This window comes from Octopus bimaculoides, chromosome 2 (assembly GCF_001194135.2).
Source record: "Octopus bimaculoides isolate UCB-OBI-ISO-001 chromosome 2, ASM119413v2, whole genome shotgun sequence".
NCBI lineage: Eukaryota > Metazoa > Mollusca > Cephalopoda > Octopoda > Octopodidae > Octopus > Octopus bimaculoides.
Window position 1 is genome coordinate 183,044,640 of NC_068982.1, and position 9,724 is coordinate 183,054,363.

General features: G+C 37.0%; 1 protein-coding gene across 3 annotated transcripts in view; it reads left to right on the forward strand.

Annotated features, from left to right (window-relative positions):
* LOC106881485 (ras-related protein Rab-27B) overlaps positions 1-9,724 on the forward strand; it is a 24,807-nt gene that overhangs the window by 2,537 nt on the left and 12,546 nt on the right. For 2 of the 3 annotated variants that reach the window (XM_014931884.2, XM_014931883.2), the window contains exon 2: positions 8,589-8,725. The exons of the other annotated variant lie outside the window; for it this stretch is intronic. The gene's annotated coding sequence lies outside the window, so the exon portion shown is untranslated. The remainder of the gene's footprint in view (positions 1-8,588; positions 8,726-9,724) is intronic. 3 annotated transcript variants of the gene reach the window in all.

Consider the following 9,724-nt stretch of genomic DNA (forward strand, 5'->3'; position numbering starts at 1 on the left):
AATATGATGGCAAGCACCTAGGAATTTACTTGGAATTAGAATAACATTAACTTAGATAATCTGGCGGCAAAGTAGATAATCCAACATAGACGGATTATCCAATTTGCCGGATTAATTGAAAATAATCCGTAGTGTATCTACTCGCACGAGCGCGTGTGCATGTTTATAATATATATGTATATATAAAAGACATTAACTGTATAAAAGTCAATACGAAGTGTATTCCATCCAATGAGAGTTCAATATTACTAAACGTTTCAGCTACATGTACTTATCGCGCTACTAATAGTTTCCTGTACTCGCGTAGGTTCATCAGGCGCCAATCAAAACGCTCAGTAATCTTGACTCAAAACGAAAAATTGCACAGCACACTCTTCACGTCTGTACTCAACGCGTCACTGCGGGCAAATAGCACGACCAACAGACACGAAAATTTTTCCGCATGCTCAGGAAGGACTCGATCACTTAATACCCAAGCGGATTTTGCTCACGCATTATTATTTTGTGCAAAAGAAAAGTCAAGGTCAAAAATTTTTTGACTACACCTCGTATATGTATAGATTTTGATTCTCTGACAACCCCTCAATAGGGCAATCAAGACATCACTTTGTTAAAACCAACAAGAAGGACATCTTTGACTAATTTCCCAACTATTCTGAACCCTGTCTTTGAAAGCCAGCTTCCCCTCCAATTCATATTATCTGCCATCACAGAACATGACAGTTTCTTAATTGCATATTAACATAATTATGTCAGCACGACTGGCGAAATACAGCTTAATTATACAAGAGGTATTCCATATTAATGGTTGTCTAAGCCGAGATATGGAATTAATTTAATCAAAGACAGCAAAATTTAAATATTAAACAGAACTATTTCTCTTCTTCGTCATTTCCTCAACTGTAATTTGCTAATCTATATTTTTGTTTGTTAGTTTGTTTGTTTGTTTGTTTTTTTGTATTTTTGTTTTTTTTTTTGTATTTTGTTTTTTGATTAGGACACCTTATCTTGAAACAGGAAGAAAATAGTAACAACGACAATATCAACAATAACAAGTAAAATTATATTTCTGATTAGTTCGTCACAAAGACAGCAAACACGACAGCGTTGGAAACTGATATAATGTACAATACAGTGCAGACTTATACACTATGCAAGCATTCCTTGCGATGTGGTTAATAATAATAATAATAATAATAATAATAATAATAATAATAATAATAATAATAATAATAATAATAATAATAATAATCCTTTCTACTATATCAGTGGTTCCCAACTTGTGGTCCACAGACCTCTGGTGGTCCGCAAAGGCAGTACTGGGTGTCCGTGAACTAAATTCAAAATTTCATGGCTGTGTAATAAGTAGTTTGCTTACCAACCACATGGTTCCGGGTTCAGTCTCACTGCGTGGCATCTTGGGCAAGTGTCTTCTACTATAACCTCGGGCCGACCAAAGACTTGTGAGTGAATTTGGTAGAAAGAAACTGAAAGAAGCTCGTCGTACATATATATATATATATATGTGTGTGTGTGTGTGTGTGTGTGTGTGTGTGTGTGTGTGTGTGTGTGTGTGTGTGTGTGTGTGTGTGTGTGTGTGTGTTTGTGTGTTTGTGTGTATGTTTGTGTGTCTGCGTTTGTCCCCCCACCTTCTATTGACAACTGATGCTGGTGTGTTTACGTCCCCCTAACTTAGAGGCTCGGTAAAATTGACCGATAGAATAGGTATTAGGCTTGCAAAGAATAAGTCGATTTGTTCAACAAAAGGTGGTGCTCTAACATGGCCGCAGTCAAATGACTGAAACAAGTAAAAGAGAATATATATATACATATGTGTGTGTGTGTGTGTGTGTGTGTGTGTGTGTGTGTGTGTGTGTGTGTGTGTGTGTGTGTGTGTGTGTCTGTGTGTGTGTGTATGTGTGTGTGTGTAAGGATAGGGATATGAAGTGCGGTCAGTGGAAAAACACATTTAAATAAAAGGGGTCTTAGTACCCAAAAGGTTGGGAATCACTGTACTATAGGGATAAGGCCTACAATTTTAGTGGAGAAGGTAAGTCGATTAAATCGACCCCAGTACTTAACGTGTACTTAATTTATCGACCCCGAAAGGATAAAAGGCAAAGTCGACTTCGACGGAATTTGAATTCAGTGCGTAGCGGAAGACGAAATACCGCTAAGCATTTCGCCCCAGCGTGCTCACGATTCTGCCAGCTCGCCGCTTAATAATAATAATAATAATAATAATAATAATAATAATAATAATAATAATAATAATAATAATAAGATAGAGAAATTAAGGCAAATAGACCAGATATAGTTGTCAAAGATCATGAAGAAAAAAAATGCTTTCTAATTGATGTATCAATACCAGCAGATGACAACGTTTCTCTAAAAGAAATGGAAAAACTTTCAAAATACAAAGACCTGGAAATAGAGATAACTCGAACGTGGAGTCTAAAAACAGAAACAATTCCTATTCTTAGGTATAATAAAAAAATATTCAGACAAATACATAACAAAAACACCAGGACTTACAAATATATATATAACATACATAAAATTGCACTACTGGGTACTGCACACATTCTACGCAAAACACTTTCAATACAGTAACCATAAGAGCACCACAGCAAACCACAGCACATACCCAAGGCGCACAGAGCTGCGCTCGGTAGTGAAGTGAAAGCACGTTATAAAAATAAAACTACTGAACAATAATAATAATAATAATAATAATAATAATAATAATAATAATAATAATAATAATAATAATAATAACAAAACAAATAGGGACAATACAACACAAGGGACAAGTGGGGGGTTGGCACAATGTTGTATATAAGATAAATAACAAATAATAAAATAAAAGAATAAAAATTCTCTAAATTGGGGCTGGTTCTTCACAGAGACAACCGAAGAACCCTACACATCCTGGTTACCCCGACCACCAGGGGCACCTTAGTAGGTGCCTCTCTCCTTCTCAACTCCTCGTTTACAAGCGAATGTTCAGAGTAGGTCCATTCATACGAGCCATCCTCGCTACATTCACCCACCTTTCAACAAAAATACTGAGGGGCAGTACTTCCCTCTCCACCCTCACTTTTTGTTTTTCAAGTAAAATAGTAGAGGTCTTGTTGCAATACGAGGCAGTGGTTCTCAAGTCTTCTAATCTTAACTGTGTTTTGTCTTGGTTTAAAAGCTACAGCAAATATTCTGCTCAAAACCACAGAACTGCTTGTAGGTTGCTTGACCTTAACGAATTGAGCATGTCCCTTAGTGTCTGACGATATGCGAATTTCTGATCATGCGCAAGAGTAGGGGGATAGCATCATAGCCATGTGTTGAGAGTGTTATTTGGGGATTAGAATAATTCACCTCTGGGGACATGGATGTTTCGTTCATCATCATAAAAAAAACAATCCTTATTTAGGGATCTCTGAGTGGGATAAGCTACTCGACCTGAGGGAAATTCTAGCTGGGCCTTACCTGTGTGTGTGTGTGTGTGTGTGTGTGTGTGTGTGTGTGTGTGTGTGTGTGTGTGTGTGTGTGTGTACTATATATATAAACCATACATATATACACAATATATATAAATACATACATACATACATACATACATACATAGACACACATACACCTTGTCTGAAGATATTATGCAAATCGGTTCTTTTTAATAAAATGAATGTACATAGGAAGCTGAAATTTCAGGATGTTGGTACAAATGCTTTTTCTTAATTGTGACTAAAATTTGACACACATCTGATCTGTTTTTCGTGAGTTATTGAGAATTTATTGAAATTGGTTGTATGAAGTTATCATGTATCTTCTCCAGTCTGTATCCTTCCTTGGTAGAGTTGCAGTCTTGGATTGTGTTGGTTGATGATGACGATGCATAACAATAGAATGTGATGACAGAAGCAAAACGAGGCACTTCACTGCCAGAATATGAGTCGATTAAACAATGAATTTTACCTTCTGTTGAGGATTAATGAAAGGAATTGGCGGTGTTCCCTTTAGACGTATTCTGGACATTGACAATGATACATTGATGTAGCATGTTCTGGTGGACTTTCAGATTGAGCATTATAGGAAATAACCAGATATCCTCACTCCATAGTTTGTCAATAGTATTAAGGGTTATATCAGCTGATAGCTGCACAGGCACAGACGTACAAACAACAGAGAATGCCTAACATGCAGTGGAGTCCGCGATATTGATCTACACGAGATCAAGTGTTCAGGATGTTTTAGTTGTGTCGCGTGAGAACAACCAAGTCGTGCAGCGGAGCCACCAAAGTGAGTATTTTGCTGCTTTGCTTCAACAAAGAAGACAGTAGAGTACTTATATATCATTTGACAATACAACAGCGGCAGAGTTGTTATTTGATCCATTTCAAATCTAATCGAACAGATTCGTTGATGAAAGGCATTGTGTTCATGACCATCCAGTTTCTTAGCATGTATCTAATGTGTTTTTTTACTTCTTGAAGACAGTATGATGTGCTTTGAGACAGATTTGGCTACTAATTTTAGCAAGTCGAGTAACCACGATAAGGCTTCCGTGATGGATGAGGTTGAAAGATATGTGATTATTTTTTTGATTTTTGTTGTAGTTTTGTTTTGTTTTCCAATTCCACCATATCTTCATTCTCCTATATCACTTAAAGTGAGATACGAAAAAGATGGCGGAGCAAAGCTGTAAAATTATTGAGTGATATGTGTGATAAGGTAGATTATAAGAGTCAGGCCCAAACATCCAACACAACAACAACAACAACAACAACAACAGCAACAGACAAATATTAAGTTAAACACTAATATATCTTACTGATTAAAATGAGTTCTAACCGACATTGATACAAAAGTATCAGATAAATTTTCGAATTATTTTATTTCATTCTTGTAGAATTTCTTGGATTCAATCAACGGTTTGAATTCTTAAAATATTGGTTCCATGTTCGATACAGATGTTTGATATTAATGGATTAATTCTCCTTCTTATTTCTTTCTCATTCTTTCACATCGCTTTCATTTATTTTAAACGTACTCTCTCTCTCTCTCTGTCTCTCTCTCTCTCTCTCTCTCTTTCTCATCACTTTCATTTATTTTAACACGTACTCTCGTTCTCTCTCTCTCTCTCTCTCTCTCTCTCTCTCTCTCTCTCTCTCTCTCTCTCTCTCTCTCTCTCTTTCTCGCTTTCTTTCTGCTTCTCTGCCTCTCTTTTTTCCTCTTTCTCCCTCCCTCTCTCTTTCTGTCTACCTCTCTCCTTGGGTGTGGACAAGCGAGGTCATACCATCTTTGATCAAAAACTGTCTCACACTCAAGGCAGTGTGCACAACTGCATTGTCGTGATGAGACCACTACTCTCCACTTTACCACTAGTCGGGACGTTTTCGTCTCGCCGTGTCTCACAGAACTACCAAGTAGAATGTCTGGTTAACAGTTTAACCAAGAGGAACAAATTCTGTGTGGACAATTCCTTTCGCATCAATGGAACAAATCAGCATCGTCTTCACATTGGACTTCACTTGATGCGCTTTGGCGGGAGGGCGTGGTGACATTGAATGATTCCATATGCCCGTCTCTCAACATCTCCTCTTCTTCTCTTCTCCCCTTCTTCTTTCTTTCTATCTATCTACCTATCTATCAATTTCCTACTTTTTCATATTTATAAAAGGAAATTCCGTTTTCAGATGTTTCTAGTGTAGGGCATATGGCGTAGCGGTTAAGAGCGCGGGCTACTAATCCCAAGATTCCGAGTTCGATTCCAGGCAGTGACCTAAATAATGATAATGATAATAATAATAATAATAATAATAATAACATCGAAAAATACCTTAGGAATGAGAACCCAGGTTCGAAATTTCCCCAAGACACGTGATGAAGGCTGGAGGGTATATCAGCCGAAACGTTGTGTTAACAACAAACAAGATGAGGACAAATATCCGTCAAATGTAAATAATGTAAAACCTTACATATTAGCAAAAATTACATAGTAGACTAATCTATATATAACTTAAATTTACTCTCAACATCTTCCCTTCTTCTCTCTTTCTATCTATCTACCTATCTATCAATTTCCTACTTTTTCATATTTTATAAAAGGAAATTCTGTTTTCAGATGTTTCTAGTGTAGCGGTATATATATCGAAAGAACTAAGTTCAATAAATTTCATTAAAATAGTTAAGGCTACAGCTTTGTACAAAGAGGATTCTACAGTTTTGCAGGCAGGGCTTTTCTTTATTCCACATGCTAAATATGGATATCTTTATATCTTTTATCGTTAGATCTGAAGTTTAAATTTATCATCTTTTATCTTTCTAATTCATATTCTCATTTGGTCAGACTGACATTGCTGTGTTTAACTTTATTGATTTACTATTTCCTCTCGTCTTTTCTGCAATATTCTTCCATTTTCTTGGGATTTCATTTAATTTTTGTTTTTCAAATATTCCGAAAGCCAGATGGAAGGTGTGTCTCATTTGATTGATAATTTATTCAAATTCTATTCGCATTTCTCCCTGAAGTAGTATATCTTTATCTATCAGTCTCAACAAATTGTTGAAATAGTCTCTTGGGTCTTATTTTGAGTTTATTTTATTACTTCATTGCCAACAACAAATATTTCAATTATGATTCGTATCTGAAAACTCGTTTATTATCGTCAAATGATAGTAAAGATATGTCTTCATAGATATATCATGTATCAAACCAGTATATTTTTCCATCTCTCACAAAACATCGTTCCATCTCACACAGAATTTCCAAAGAATAAAATTATGCCTACAGCACCATAAATTAAATGTTAGTTAATTAACGTTTCTTAGTTCAACATAGTAAATATGTTAGCACATAGCTACCGCTGTTTATTCAAGCAGAGTATAATTTTTTGTATATTTCCTTATTTCAGTCATCACTCTACTTAGTGTTGTTCGCATATATAAGTGTTTCCAGTAATGAGAAGGGCACGTAATCCTTCACTGCACAACTTGACTTATCTGCGACTAATCCAATGGCAAGGAGGAGATCCAGGACGAATGAGGTCAGGGAGAAGATGTAGCGAACTGTCGCGTCCACGGAATGTAGTGCAACCCCTGGCTGTTAATTGGAAGGCATGGCGGTCCGTGTATGATGCTGGGTTGGAGCGATTTGAAACCAAACGCAAGAGACTGCATGAAAGGAGGAGACGTCGTCACCAATCGCTAGCGGGTGTTTTTCGGGGTCACTTTCAGTGCTCTCATTACCAGGGGATCTGACAATCGCGTATCGGTCTTGTCGGCCACGTCCGCTCCCATGAGAAACAATGTGTGCTGGAGACAGAGTAGGATGAATGCCCTGGATCAACTATGATGGGATATCATAAGCAAGCAAGCAATGTATACACACACACATACGCGCACACACATACACATATATATATACACACGCACACATACACACATACATACACACACACACACACATACACATATACATACACATACACGTGAAGGTAACTTTCATCCATAGTAATGAAACCAGCAAGAAAATTCTCTTCATCGGCTTCTAAAAGTTCCAGATTGCTCGTGGACAAATTGCACCTGGTGCGGTTCTGTTCAAGAGTCAAAAGGTGAGGGACTCATCTTGCGGAAACCTTTGAGAACCCAAGTTCTTTTGTCAGCTATCTGACGGCATGTTTATGAGATGCCCAGTCTCTCGGCTATCTGACGACGTTATCATACTAAGAACAAAGTCAAGGTTATCCTTGGTGGTTGCAGTTGGAGATCTCTCTGATCTGGGATCATCTTCCACACTCTCCCTGCCACGCTTAAATTCATTAACTCAACATTTGACTGTTGCATATGAAGGAGCATTGTCTGTTAAGGTTCTCACCGTAATATCACGGATTTTTGATGGAGTCATGACTTTCAAATGAAGATACTTTATGACACCATGATACTCAGTTTTCTCCATTTCCCTTGTAACCTCGACATTTGTTTATTCAAAAATCTGCAACAACAGAAAAATTAAAATATCACAATCATGAAAATACTCCGAAAAGACTGTACTTACCTGAAAAAATTGTTTCAGCTATCTAGCAGCCCATTTTCTAGGTTAGGCTCGAAACTTTTCATACACACTTTGTAATTCAGATTTGTGAGCTGTCTTCCCATCATTTTCTTTTTCTCTTTTTTTTTTTCACATTATTGGTGTCATTTTAATTAATTAAAATTTTTGACAGACTGCACGAAGTATATTAACATCGACATAATGTCCAATTGCTATCAGTCAGCGGGACTTTTCTTTTTAACTCGTTTTTTTATACCCTAGTAACTCTATAATAACCTACAGAAGACAATTAAAAATTTTCTATTATTACATTAACGCTGGTGCGATTATTAATAATATATAAGATTTCTGTTCTAGATATTAGTTAAAATGACATGAGTGACAAGGTCATTGTATCTGAAATGAAGATTTATATTTACTGAGCCTGAAATCACAGAGAAAATGTTGACTGTTAGAAAATCATATAGAAAAAGAACCACTTTGTGGCTACATGTTCAATCATTTCAAAGTGGTGAGTAATATTTTGCTTTTACTTCAGTTCCGAAGTCGTGTCAATAAAGCGAAAATAGGTGAAAAAGTCAGATGAGCTTTCCAGATCTGAAAAAACAACTAACAATCTAACAGAACATATCGCAACCACGCAAGTATTCTTCCCTGAATTGGGGGAGACTTCACGTGAGTAAATTTAGCATTAAATTATTGACGCAAACAAAAGAAATTCAGTGACTGGTGACACAACAATTCAAAGATAGATATTTCTTTCGAAATTAGAATTCAAAGTCGGCACTCGCTCTTGACATTGCTGTTTCGAACTTGAAGGTCATCCTTCATACTCAGTAACATCGGTTTCAATGTTTCAAGTCCAGCAATTTCGGGGGAGAGAGTAGGCCGATCACATCGACCCCAGTATGCAACTGGTACTTATTTTATCGATCCCGAAAGGATGAAAGGCAAAGTCGACCTCGGTGGAATTTGAACTCAGAACGTAAAGACTTACGAAATGCCGCAAAGCATTTTACCCGGCATGCTAACAATTCTGCCAGCTCGCTGCCTTAATTTCATTCTCATACACAATAATATTGCCATCTTCTATAATATTACAGACTTTAACCAACCAGCTACTGTAATATTCAATATTTTGTGTTCGATAAGGCGGCAAATAGGGCTGGAGAGGAGATGTTTGAGAGGAGACATGTTTGGAAAAAGATGGAAGAATGTCGCACGAATGTTGGGCATGAAAGGATCCGCGTGAATGTGTTATGGTTTAAAAACCCAGGTCAGTGGTAAGGCAGGGTTCATGGGGTGCGTTATAATCCCGCCTCCACTCCATCTTTTATGTCTTATTGTGTCCTATCATCCGTATCATATATATATTTTATAATTTTTAAAAGGACCCCAATCGCATTTCTTGTAAAATCATTCGATTTCATTGTGTTGTCCCTTCTATGTATGTCCTTATGGATAATAAAAAATTAAGAAACGTTAGCATGCCGGGCGAAATGCTAAGCTGTATTTCGTCTGCCGTTACGTTCGGAGTTCAAATTCCGCCGAGGTCGACTTTGCCTTTCATCCTTTCGGGATCAATAAATTAAGTGCCAGTTACGCACTGGAGTCGATATAATCGACTTAATCCCTTTGTCTTTGTTTGTACCCTCTATGTTTAGCCCCTTGTGG